We start from the raw sequence: 11705 nt of genomic DNA on the forward strand, positions 1-11705 counted from the left end.
GAGGGGCACGGAGCGGGGTTGGGGGCAGGCGGGATCCTTCCCTTGGGGGCGGCAGCGACCCCTCTCCCCACCTTGGAGTGTCCTCGGGTCACCCCAGTTCTCTCCTCCCGGCAGAGTACTCCCCTCTACGGCGATGGAAGCGGGGGAGGTGTCGGCCGCCCGAGATTCCCCTGATCCTCCGGATCTCCGGGACGCTCTGCTGCTCGAAGCGCCCCCCACAGGTGAGACCACCCCACCTCTCGCAAAAGAGGCCTCTGGCCACGGTAAGAGGTTCTGAGGAGGCCCCCTGGAATCGCGGAGGGGGTGAGTGGGTGCATTTTTGGGGGTCCTCTGGGGACCTGCAATGATGAGAGGGGACCTGCTCCCGTGGTACTGGGAGACCTCAAACCTGAGAGAGGGATCCAGGTCCTGGGGGGTGTCCCAGGTATGTGCCTGGGCATTGTGGTCCCATGGTGTAGAGGTACCCTCATCCCACAGTATGGACATGACTCCATCCCAAGATAAGGGAATCCTAGGAGTGCCAGGGTACCCCATTCCCATGACATAGGGGAACCTCAATTCCAGGGTAAGGGGGGACACAGAGGTGTGAGAGTGTTGTGTTGCCATTGTGTAGGGTACCCCAGTTCCAAGGTATTCCCATTTCTCACACCCCAGGATATGGGGGTGTCACATTCCTGTGGCACAGGAGTACACGGGGTGCCCCAGGGATGTGGGAGTGTCCTAGTCCCATGGAATGGGGTACTCTGATCCTGGAGTACAGAGGTTCCCCAATCCCAGAATAGGAATCTGGGGCTGTCCTGTTCCCCTGGTGTGGGGTGCCCTGTTCCAAGTAGGGGTTGTCCCAATTCCAGGGTAAGATGGTGCCCTGATCCCGCAGCTCAGGGGTACCCCTGTCCTGGGGTGCAGCGATGTCTCATTCCCATGGAATGGGGGTGTCCCAGTGTTGGGGTACAGGGATATGTCATTCACATGGAATGGGGTACCCCTATCCCAGGGTATGAGGGTGCCCTGATCCCAGGATATGGTGGCACCACAACCCCAGAGTTCAGGGTCAATATCACCTGATTTGGAGGTGCAGGGTTCTAATCTCATGGCATGGGAGTGCCCCAATATTGGGCTGCAGGGCTTTCCCAATCCCATGGAATGGGGGTCCCCTGATTTTGGGGTGTAGAATATCCCAATCTCACCTGATGGGGATGTCCCAGTATTGAGGTGCAGGGTTGCCCCAAGCCCATGGCATGACGGTGTCCTGATTTTGGGGTGCAGGGGTATTTCTGGGTACCCCAACTCCATCCCTGGTTTCCAGAGGGAGTTTGGGGTCATCCCTGGGTGGTGCTACCTCCATTTCTGTCCCAGTCCTTGGTCCCCCTTGACTCCAATCTCACACCCTTGTATGGGTGGGAATGGAGGAGAACTGAACTCTGGCTTTGAAATACGATAGGGATGGGGGTTCGAAAGGGGAGGGAAGAGGTGCTAGCAGGGATGGGGAAGGGGGGAAAGAGATGAAGAAGATGGAAAGGGGTTTGGGAAGGGAAAGAAAGGATGGGGAAAGGACAGCAGGGATGGGGCAGGGGGAGAAGGGATGGAGAAGGCTCAGAGGAGGTGGAGAAGGGGAAGAGGGGATGGAGAATGGGAGGAGGGGATGGAGAATGGGAGATAAGGATGGGAAAAGGAAGGTGAAGAGAGGATGGGAAAAGGGGAAGAGAGGCTAGAGAAGGTGGAAAAGAGAATGGGGAAAGGACAGTGGGGATAGAGCAGGTACAAATAGGATGGACAGTGTGGAAAACGAATGGAAAAGGGAGAGGAAGAGAGTGGAATGGAAAAGAGGATGGAAAGGATGGCAGAACGATGAAGATACCAGTGGGACTAGGATGGGACAGAGGGCCTGGAGCAGGTGCCAGCTGCAAAGGGCAGGTAAGGATGGGAAGGGACAGAGGGCAGGTCCTGATGGGATGAGGGGCCCTCCAGGTCCCTGTCCCTGCCCTTCTCTGCTGATGCCCGTCCCCCTCTCCTACAGCCCAGCTCGGCCCAGCTCGGCAATGCCGGAAGCCCCCCAGGTCCCCTGTGGGGGGACCAAGCCCCCTGAAGGAGCTGCTGGGGCCAGAGGGGGATGGCCTGCACCCCACTGTCTGCATGGAGTGTGGAAAGGGCTTCAGCCGGAGCTCAGACCTGGCACGGCACTGCATCACCCACACTGGGGAGCGACCATTCACCTGCAGTGCCTGCCGGAAGGGCTTCAGCCAGAATTCCAACCTGGCTACCCACCAGCGCATCCACACTGGGGAGAAGCCCTTCGGATGCCGGGACTGCGGGAAGCGCTTCGGGGAGAGCTCGGCACTGGTACAGCACCAGCGGACAAACACTGGGGAGCGGCTGTACAGATGTGGGGAATGCGGGAAGAGCTTCAGCGTCAGCTCCAACCTGCGGCGACACCACCGTACCCATGGGTGAGAGCAGCCTCATCTCTGCCCCGAGTGTGGGGACACTTTCTGGAACCCTGCCCAGCTCCGGAGGCACCGCAGGGAGCACGTGGTGTGAGGGTGGGCAGGGTGGGCACGGGGACAGGGAAACCTGGATGAGGATCAGGATGCCTGGATGGGGATAGGGACACATGGATGGGGATAGGGACACTGTGATGAGGACACCAGGATGAGGATGGGGAGGTTGGATGGGGACAAGGACAACCAGGGTTGGGGCACAAGGAAGGGAATGTGTTGGTTTGGCACAGCCTGGTTTTTGGTAACGGAGGGGCCACAGGGTGGATTCTGTGAGAATCTGCTAGAAACTTCAACCATGTCTGATAGAGCCAACCTCTGATGGCTTTGAAGATGGACATGCTGTTGGCCCAATTAAAGAGAGCACAGAGGTAGCGCCTCTGTGATGACATATTTAAGAAGAAAATCAAAACAGTGCTTGTGCAGGTTTTTTCCAAGGGTGGCAAAGCGCCGCCGCTGGGGCCCTTTTGGGACAGCGCGCAGCACTGCGCTGTGGCTGCCACTGTCTCAGCGTGGCCCACGGCGAGCCTTGCCTGCCTGGCTGCCCCGAGCCAGCCGCGCCATGCGTGAAAAGGGCAGGGATGGTGGCGGCAGCTTCCCGTTCCCAGCACCCTGCATGAGGAGAGGCGTTAAATAGCGCCAGCACCGTGGCAGCCTCTGCCCGTGCTGTGCCGATGGGGCTGCCTGGCCAACAGCGGAAGTATGACGAGCAATTCCCCTATGCAGAACCTAGACAAAATCAACTTAGCGCTGTGGGATCCTGCAGGAATCTTTAAACTGGTGGAACTTGTTGAACATCATACCTACAAGCAGCAGTTTTTATTCTAGTCAAAGAAGAGGAGGAAGTGAGGACATGTGAGGGAAAACAACATGGCAACACCAAGGTCAGTGGAAAAAGAGGGAGAGGCGCTGGAGCCAAGATTCCTCTGCAGACTGTGGTGAGGACTGTGGTGAAACAAAGTGTTCCCCAGTAATGCATGAAGTCCACAGGGGATGCAGAGATCCACTTGCAGCCTGTGGGAAAATCCCACACCGGAGTGGATGGATGCCAGAGAAAGCTGTGATCCAGTGGGAGACCCGAATAGAGAGAGAGGGTCCCTGCTTCCACAGACAGAGAGAGAGAGCCCTTGCTTCCAAACTAGAGCAGCCTTTCCTTAGAGGACTGCACCCTGTGGACGAATGTCCCATGCCACAACAGTTTTGGGAAGACTGTTCGTTTGCCTATGGGAGGGACCACACAGAATAGCAGAAAAAAGACTTCTCTCCCTGAGTGAAAAAAAGATCCTGAGTGATGAACTGACCAAAACCCCCATGCCCTGTCTCCCTGCACTGTTGGGAAGGAGGAAGGGGAAAAGGTGTTTTAAGGGCTTATTTTACTTCTCCTTGTCTCCTCTGACTCTTTTAATAATAAATTTACTTTATGCCTTTAAATTTGAACCTGTTTTGCCCTTAGAGTGTTTTTTCTCCCAGTTCTTACCTCAGCTCACAAGCCCTTAATTAATTCTTTTTTTCCCCTCTCTTGTGCCCAACTGTAGCAAGAGGGTAAGCGAACGATTCTCATGGGTGCCTGGCATTTGGCCAGTGTCAAACCGTGACAAGACAGCAGTATGACAATGAGGACACTGTGACAGGGACAGGGAAACCAGGATGGGGACACTGTGATGGGAATGGGGACAACAGAATGGGCCTGTGGAGACACTGGGATAGGGTTGTGGATCAGGACAGGGATACTAGGATGGGGGCAGCAGGATGGGGACAGAGACATCAGGATGAGAATGGGGACTCTGAAATTGGAGTGCATGGATCTGCTAACATCATCAATAAAAAGTCCCCAAGCAGCCTTGTTCCACCACACAGATTTGGGCATCCCCCCAACAGTGTCACTGCCAGGGGGTAATGACAGCTTCTTCCCATTGCAAGGTCTTGGAGTCACCCCCAGTGATCCAAGTGTGGCCCCAGGGAGCATTTTTGGTTCTTCCAGGAAGGCCAGATCCAGTGCCAGCACAGGGCACCTGTGGGAAAAGGGGAGCAGCATGGGGGTACTCCACTCACACACTGGCACTCCCAGACGCTCCAGGGGGCTCTGGGAGGTGAATGTTGCAGAAGGAGCACACAAAAATCCTGATCCCACAATCCTGCTCACAATTCTCTGTTTTTTTTTTTTTTTTTTTTTTTTTTTTTTTTTTTTTTTTTTTTTGTGTAATTACAACCATTTTTAATTTGTAGAGGACAGGAAACACACTCCTGGAACATCAGAAGGAGCTCAGGGATTTGGGGGGTGCAGGGGGCACCCCAAACCTCAATCCTGCAGTTCTATGATCTCACTGATGAACCTCCAGCCTCATTGCATAATTCTAACAATTTTTACTTACTTAAAACTGTTGGCTGCCTGCCAGAGTGGTGTCACCACTCTTGCATCCCTCCACCCCACCATCTCCTCCACGCATCTCGCCAGGCAATCACTGTCTCATGCACAAGGTGACCATCAGCCCATTCACCAGCCATCTGACCTGCAGGTGAACCTCTCCCAGAGTGCTTTTTGGTGAACAGGAGTGGACAGAAGTGAACAGGGTTTAACAAAGGTGAAAAAGGTCCTTATTCTGTCCCACATATTCTCTGCATTATTTTTTTTTTTATTTTAGGTTTCTTGTGACATAACAATAAAACAAAATGTAATAAAATTTTCAGAAACAGAAAGATGTTTATATTGTGTTGATATGTATTTGACCTGTATTGCCCTATATTTTTCTGTATTTGTATTTGCCACTGCTCTGTAGGTAAATTGTATTTTAACTGGTGTGTATATGGATTGCATTTGTACTTGTATTGCCTTCCAGTTAGGAACTGTAAAAATTTCTTTACAGAAAAAAAGCAAATTCAATATACACAGAATGTTTTGCATTACACAGCCTTGTATTTGTATACATTGTTGTTTCCATGTGTTTCTGTGAAGTGTAAATAAAAAAGTCATTCAATAATGTTGAATAAACCTTAATAAAGGTGTCTCCCACCCTTTTTGGCTCCTGTCGCCCTTTGGTGTGGTTTAGTCTTTTTTCTTTGTCTCCTGTGCGTCCTCTTTGTCTTCCTTCTCTTCAATTTCCTCTGTTCTTCTCATTTCTTCTTTTGTCTTGCTTTTCATTGTGTTTCTTACTTTGATTCCCACTTAACTTTCCAGTATATTCTTCACTTTACTTTTTATATGTCTCACACAGAGAACTGTGCCAGGACAACAAGCTTGTCCAGAGCTGGCTGCTTATGCTTAGAAACTTGTATTTGGACCACATTCATCAAGGGGCAGTTGTCTTTCCTCTACAGCCTGTGCTGTCACACTGCTGTGCTCTCCACATGGTCCTTCTCAGCTGCAAGTCTCACCATGCATATGACAGACACGCAAGGACCAAGGCTCTGGAGAGAAATTTCAAATAGACGTGCCATCACATTTTTCACTCTTGCAGCTCTTTTGCCAAGGCTCTTCTTTTCTCACACAGAAAAATATGCCAGGACAAAAACATGTTTTTCATGTCTCCTTTTTGTTGCCCTGATTGTGGTGCTGTGTTGAAAGTCTTGGACACAGAAAAACTAATGCAGCAAGTGCTTCTCTCCTGGCACATTTTGCTGAGCAAGAGCTAGATGGACAGTTTGGACTCTGAGAAACATAGAGTATTGTGAGAAACGAGGTTCAAACAACTCCAAGATGTTAAAGTTGTTAGTTATAGAATTGTAAAGTTAAGGTAAAAGTTAGTTTAAAAATTGTAATGATGTTAGTTATTGAAAACTGTCTGTACACATTTTGTATCCCCTGTCCTAAAACCTCTACTTACCTCTCCAGTCACTTCCCTGTCAGGTTAGACCACTCCAGTTTTCCCAACATCGCTGTCCCCTCCCCACTTCTGCTTCTCTACCACGCCTCCGGCTTTTCTCCGCCCTGTTGCTCCGACCCGTCCATCGGAGCCCTGCTCTCTGCTTACACTCCGCCTACACTCCGCCCACACTCAGCCCACACTCAGCCTACACTCCGCCCACACTCCACATACACTCCACCTACACTCCACATACACTCCGCCTACACTCCGCCTACACTCCGCCTACACTCCACCCACACTCCACCTACACTCCACCTACACTCCACCTACACTCCACCCACACTCCACCTACACTCCACCTACACTCCACCCACACTCCACCTACACTCCGCCTACACTCCGCCTACACTCCACCTACACTCCGCCTACACTCCGCCTACACTCCACCTACACTCCACCTACACTCCACCTACACTCCACCTACACTCCACCTACACTCCGCCTACACTCCACCTACACTCCGCCCACACTCCGCCTACACTCCGCCTACACTCCACCTACACTCCGCCTACACTCCACCTACACTCCGCCTACACTCCACCTACACTCCACCTACACTCCGCCCACACTCCGCCTACACTCCACCTACTCTGCCCACGCTGCCCCCTGCTCGGGAGTGCCGCCTCATATGGAAATGAGGAATCCCATGATGCAATGGTCTCTAAAATAAATACTGATTACTCTCCCAGACAACGAGTCAAGACAAGACTGATGAGAGCAATAAAAAGGCATGAGATAAACACTGCCTGCAGGCACCACGGTGAGTCTGAGCTCTGCAGCCTCTGCCTCGCCATGACTTAAAGGTACTGTAAAGGAGTGAGCACTCTCTGGCTGAAGCGAACCCCAGCTCTTCTCTTGGCACTCCCGCGAGGTGAGGCCTCCCGCTCTGTGGTGCAAGGAGCAGAATGGGCTGTACCTCCCCCTCAGCAGTGTGGCTCAGCAGAAGCCAGTGAGCAGCGGAGGGCCATCGCTCGAGACCCATTTCTCTATGATCTAAGTCAATAGAAGAGATTAAGGGGGTAACATTGTCTCCTGCCCATTTATACCCCAGTATATACCCTTGGCCTTACAGCTAAGGAAAACCATGCAAAGCACACATGCATGCAGTAGAGACACTGAAAAACAGCAAAGCTGAATGCTATTGCTAGGCTTCAGCTCTGTCCAGCACACATAAGGTGAAGAGTGAAGCCGCAGAACATCATGCATGTGAGGGTAGTACACCGCATTGCAAAAGTCCAGGAACAGCTCATTCATAATCAGAGTCAGATGGGAACACTCTTGCTGCTTTAACCTGTCTATTGCCCACTGTTGGAAGTTAGGTTTGTTCCTTTTTTACTCTAAAGATTTTTTTCCCCCATAAGTTATGAAGGAGACCAAGTGTTAGATACCTAAGAGTGCTTAATCAAAACAAAGAGGTGGCCAAAGCTTGGAGGGGGAGATGACTCGAGTTTTGGGGGCAGGAAAGGACGGAGTTTGAGGCAGTTGCTCTCTCTGGCTCTGGGCATCGGAGAGGACACAGCCAGGCTGCTGCTCGTTGAGGGACGAGTTTGCCATCACCAGAAAAGTCCAGTCCTGGGAAATCTACCATCATCTGCTCACGTGCCCTGGAATTTGGAGCTCCTCTGCCACCCTGCTGGAGCTGAGCCAACCCTGCCCCGGCCTTTGGCGCTGCTTTTTTTGCTACAGTGTGACCCTGCACCCTCCTGCCCTGCTGGGACACCCTGCCCCTGCCTGCCAGGACATCCTGCCATCCCAGCTACAGCCCGGGACTTGTCCTCTGTTCCAGCTTGGTGCTCTGAGGATCCTACAAAGGCACAGAGACCAAACTCCCCTGGGTTTTTATAAAGCAAAGCCCTCAAGGTTCTTGGTACTGTTTTGTTATTACTGCTGTTGGGGGTTAGGTTTTGTTCCTTTTTACTCTAAAGAATTTTTTCCCCATAAGTTACCAAGGAGACTAAATGTTGTACTTAAGACTATTTAACAAAACAAAGGGATGGTCCAAGCTCGGAGGAGGGTGGGGTTTTGGGACAGAGAAAAGGACAAAGTTTCAGGTAGCCAGGCTGTCTGGCTTTTGGTGTTCGAGGAGAAAGCACTGGTGCTTCTGCTGGAGGATTTCACTGCAGTCCAGTCTTGGGAAATCTGCCATCTGCTCGCTCTGGAATTCTGAGCTCCTCTGCCACCTTGCGAGAGCTGAGCCAGCCCTGCCCTGCCGTGGTAGTTCCATCGGCGCTGCTCATCTGCTACAGCGTGACCCTGCATCCCCCTGCCTTGCCGGGACCCTGCCTCTGCTCTGCCAGGACCTTTCTGCCACTCTACAGTTACTAGGGCGAGACTTTTTTCTCCACTGTTTCCAGCTTGGTGCTCTGAGGATCCTACAAAGGCACTGAGACAAAACTACCCTGGGGTTTTTTTTGTGAAGCAAAGTCCTCGAAGTTCTTGGTACTGTTTTTGTTATCAATGCTGTAGTTGTGTTTGTTTGTTTGGTTGTTTTGTTATATATTAGTAAAGAACTGCTATTTCTATTTCCAAAATCTTTTGCCTAAAAGCTTTTAACTGAAAAAATTATAATTGGAAAAAGGGTGGTGGTGGTGGTAGTTTACATTCTCCATTCCAAGGGAAGCTCCAGCTTTCCCTGGAAGATACCTGTCTTCCCAAACCAAGACACCCTTATAGCATCTTTTGATGTACTTGTTGAATCTAAAGCTAAATGGGATTGCTTCCACATCGGGCTAAGATAGGAATATGTATGAGCACATGTAGCTGTTGCAGACCTTCCCCCTTATGATGGAGAACTTGATTTTGGCAGGCAATCAGTGGCAGGAATGCTCCTCCTGCAGCCCGTACACAGTGCACACAACTATGGTGCTTCACAGGTTTGATCTCAGAGTTATGAAGCACCATGCCTTTTCATTTTCCTGGAGTGCAAAGTGTCCACCTACTTCTTGTGCAGAACACATTTGTGAACGAAAGGACATGGACATCTTGGTCTCTGCAAATTTGAAAGTGCGTGATCTTAATTGAAGCTGAGCAGAAAACTGCAGAGCAGCAGAGTGACACTGCAGTTCATATGATAGAATAGGAAAGAATAGGAAAGGCTGCTAGGAGAAGGGCGTACTGTAGGAACATCTTCTGTCCTTACACTTCTTTTTCTGTGAGGCACAGAGCTGAAGGTGTGTTAAGGTACTTGCGCTGCGAATATCAGGTTTCCAAGGAAAGAGGGAAGGTCAGCAAATGCCTTCTGTCCTGGCAAATCTCCCAGTCCAAACTGCAGGTGGAATCGCTTTCCTGTAGCAATGGACTCGGCCACACTGAGAAAATCAATGATGCTATGTATAGAGAGTTGAGAAGGAAAGTGAAAATCTGTAATGTCTTTGGTCTAGTTTTGAGAGGGCAAAGGGAAGATGAAGGCCAACATTGGCTTCTTGTTCTTGGACTTCTTCGGGACCAGCTGCTGGATGTTTGGAGAGGTGGAGAGGATGAGATGGTATATAGAGCTTGAAGGAAAGGGCGTATGTTCAGGGAGTTTGATTCAGTTCAGTGGCTGTGAGTTACATGCTGAGCAGCTGATTGCATAGAGGAAGTTGTAAAACAGAGGCAATGCTGGAACTGGCTTTTCTTTTGCAGCCTTTAAACTGCTCAGCCAACAATGAAACGAATCCTCTTCTCTCTCTGCTACGGGAGCACATTCTGTCTGTGTCCAAGAGCCAGGATGCACAATGGAACTCTTTCCCACCCTGCCCCCACAGGAATGGGGCCGGGCTAGGAAAGTGCTTGCCTTTATCCTTGGCGCTGTCAGCATCCATCAGAACAACCACACGATGGTGATGTCGACTCACAAAAGAAGGAAACGCACCCAGCCCGGCTCGAAACTCCGGAGTGCAGGGCCAGGTTGGGAACGTCCCTGCTCTCAAATCAACAGTGCCAGCACAAAAACTTTTCCCTGATCTTTCCTTCTAACTGCACACTCTTCTTTGCACCACACTTGAAGGACAACACAAACTCCATTGGCCTAATAAATTTTTTCATTCTCACAGAGTCCAGCCACCAACTTGAAAACACCTGGCAAGACCAGAGCTCACCAAAGTGTCAGATGAGAAAGCTCTTGCTGCTTACAACTTCATCTGCACCCCTCAAACTACCAGCACACACCCTGCTATTGGCACTTGTCTTCTCAGCTCTAGATACCATCCTTCAGTTTCACAGAGTCAGGTTCCAAATGAAACATCACCAGAGATTGCTCACACACTAAAGCTACCACGACAAAAAGCTCAACAGCTTTCCATCTGCATTCCCACTGACAGTTCAACTGCTCCAGTCCAGAAAACTGACTTTTGGCAAAAGCCTTTAAATTCACTAAGAGCACCCAGTGTGCGCATCTAAACTTGCTTTCTTTCCCAAAGAGAGGAACTAGAAGCCCATCTCAAAAGAAATGTCATGCCTACCTCCAAAATGCAAACCATCTGATCCCATACAAAGGTGCCAGAACACTTACTGAGCATTACCTGCCCAGGGCACTAGATCTGCTGCAGACCAAGACTCAGTGTAACTGCTTACCTTGTCCAAAGGATGTGTGCTGCCAGAAATTTAAGAAGGCCAACTCTGAGAAGGGGAAACCACAAGCCAAATTAAATCTTTTGGGAGACCACATTCCAAAGAATGATATCGAGTCCATAACTGTATAAATTGAGGTAGTGCTTCAACACCTAATACACCAGGACAGAAAGTTGCTGCCATAGAAGGGGCCAGGACAGAAATGTCTTGTTGGACTATTCCTCCCCTTGGTACCTTAACATCAGCTCCACCAACACTGGCACTGTGTCCTCTGCTTCCCAAGGAAAGGCACTCCAAATCACTTGGCCTTGCCTTCAGTACCTTGCCTAGCTTTTCCTAGCCTACCCTTGCTGCTTTCCTTGCCCATGTCTGCCTTGCCTTACCTAGAGCTTCCTTGTGTTGCTTTTCCTTGCCTACTATTCTTTGCTTTGCCTTCCATGCAGGCAAGGCAATACAAGCCAGGTGTAGGCAATTGTGGGTGTGAAAAACAAAGTTTACTCTTTAATATTTTTAAAAGTTTAATAAGAGACAAAAAAGGACAATATCCAGCACTGGGGTGTTTTTGATGATCAGCCAGAAAACACACAGCTTAAAACAATGTGCTCTATATACTGTTACATTCCTGGGAGTACATGCACATTCGTGAGTTAATACATGATTTAGACATTCTCGTGAGTGTTTGATGTTCCAGGATCTCTTTTGTTTGGTTTTAGGTTCTGACTTGTTTGCATGACATCTTGTAGATTAGGTCAATAAAAAGAAGGCTGGATCCCCGAACCATGTGAGAGACCCCATG

General features: G+C 50.2%; 1 long non-coding RNA gene across 1 annotated transcript; it reads left to right on the plus strand.

Annotated features, from left to right (window-relative positions):
* Positions 1–2979: 2979 nt before the first annotated feature.
* LOC136372668 (uncharacterized) lies at positions 2980–3932 on the plus strand. The gene is made up of 2 exons (XR_010745524.1): positions 2980–3379; positions 3467–3932. It is a non-coding gene; the product is annotated as an uncharacterized lncRNA (long non-coding RNA).
* The last annotated feature ends 7773 nt before the right edge of the window (positions 3933–11705 follow it).

This window comes from Sylvia atricapilla, chromosome 29, assembly GCF_009819655.1.
Source record: "Sylvia atricapilla isolate bSylAtr1 chromosome 29, bSylAtr1.pri, whole genome shotgun sequence".
Classification (NCBI taxonomy): Eukaryota; Metazoa; Chordata; class Aves; order Passeriformes; family Sylviidae; genus Sylvia; species Sylvia atricapilla.